This window comes from Chaetura pelagica, unplaced genomic scaffold (genome assembly GCF_000747805.2).
Source record: "Chaetura pelagica isolate M959 unplaced genomic scaffold, ChaPel_1.0 scaffold273, whole genome shotgun sequence".
NCBI classification, from domain to species: domain Eukaryota; kingdom Metazoa; phylum Chordata; class Aves; order Apodiformes; family Apodidae; genus Chaetura; species Chaetura pelagica.
Window position 1 is genome coordinate 160,367 of NW_009952828.1, and position 2,028 is coordinate 162,394.

Here is a 2,028-nt window from a genome sequence, read left to right on the forward strand (position 1 = left end):
GCCCCCAGCCCTGCCCGGAGAGGGGGCCCGGCCTCGAGGGGATAACCCACAGGTTTGCTTCAGAAGGAGCTTTTGGGTCCTTTTCCCTGGTATTTATGACTGTGCAGCCTGGGGGGTCTCTGACAGGCATCATCTCTCACCACGCATCTATCGTAGGCAATGGTAACTTTCTGGATCGTGCTATTAGAGTTTGTGTCTGTGGCCATGTAAAGAACTGTGTATAGTGCATTGTACAGCATATTTTCATGAATAAAATTGTTTTCAATATGACAAGGAGGGGGCTGCTGCCTTCTGGGCTGGGCTGGGGGTAGGGCAGGGCTGGGGGTGCTGGGCCAGTCAGGCTGGGGGGACTGGGAGGGGGGGGACTGGGATGGCTGGTGAAACTCAGCTTGCAGCCAGTGTGGGGGTGGGTGGGCTGTGGGGCTGTCCCTGCAGTTCCACCTGGACACAGACCTGTGGAGAACATCCTGGGCAGTCTGTACATACCCAGACTTACAGGGTCCAGCTTCTGGAGCTGCTCATGCCCTGCACCTGCTGCCCCTTTGCTCCCCAGGGAAGGTTCCCTGGGTGCAGCTCTCAGCCACTGGCTTGGAACCCTCCTTTTTCAGCAGTTGTTGGAGCTTTGGGGACTGAAACTTCCCATTCTTGTGGGTGAATTTATTTCCTGCTCTGGAAAAAATTATTGAAGTGACTTGAGGCTTCTCTTTTGGGTGATGATTTAGGGTCTTGGGACAGAGTGGGTTGGGAAAGTACCTCTGGTTCAGGGATGGATATCTGCTCTAGGACCTCTCAGTCAGCCCTGAACATGATACTTGGCCACCCAAGGGTCTCTCCAGTGCCCATTAAAGCAACCTGGAGAAGCTGAAACCCCTCTGAGATGCTCTCAGGCACAGAGGGCTGGATATTGCCCTGGTGCCAGGCTCCAAACAGGGCAAAGGGACAAGTCCCCTCTGAAACCCCTGTGCCCATCCCAGTGGGCAGACAATCTCTCTTCTTCATCTTCCCTCTCCTCAGATTTTTCAGGTGGCTTCTCTGAGGGCTCTGCAGGGAGGATGTGACTTGTCCCAAGCCATTTGGGGGAGACCTGAATTCAGCTTCCCCATCAATGAGCAGCTAAAAGGAAGGTGGGGAAACTGAGGCAGCCTGCAAAAACCCATTTCAAAATAACATCCTCCCCACCCCCCCCACTCCACACCCACGTGGTGCCCAGGGAAAGGGGCTTCAGTCTGTAGGATTACATGCACAGCCTCTGAATGATAAAACCCCAGCATATGGCACTTGTGCCTGAGCACCCCAGTGTCACCAATTCAGCCACCTCCACTTGCTGGTGTTGCAGGAGGAGCATCATTCCACTCCTGTGGAGCTGGCATTTTCCCCATGTCCCTGCTCCACAGGGATGTGCAGGCGTGGGGAGTCCTGGGGAGGAAGCTTGAGGTGCTGAGTTCTTGTCCAACTTGGAGAAAAAGCCTCTATTGTGGCAGGATGGTCATGGCATGTGGCATTTGTGTCCTGAGTGGGCAAGAGGTGGGAGCAGTCTGAGTGTGCCATGGGCATCCCACTGGAATGACATCCCAGTCCTCACGTCAGGCTCAAGTGCTGGCGTGGTGCCCAGGGAAAGGGGCTTCAGTCTGTAGGATTCCATGCACAGCCTCTGAATGATAAAACCCCAGCATATGGCACTTGTGCCTGAGCACCCCAGTGTCACCAATTCAGCCACCTCCACTTGCTGGTGTTGCAGGAGGAGCATCATTCCACTCCTGTGGAGCTGGCATTTTCCCCATGTCCCTGCTCCACAGGGATGTGCAGGCGTGGGGAGTCCTGGGGAGGAAGCTTGAGGTGCTGAGTTCTTGTCCAACTTGGAGAAAAAGCCTCTATTGTGGCAGGATGGTCATGGCATGTGGCATTTGTGTCCTGAGTGGGCAAGAGGTGGGAGCAGTCTGAGTGTGCCATGGGCATCCCACTGGAATGACATCCCAGTCCTCACGTCAGGCTCAAGTGCTGGGAGCGTAACCATGGGAAGACACTGGG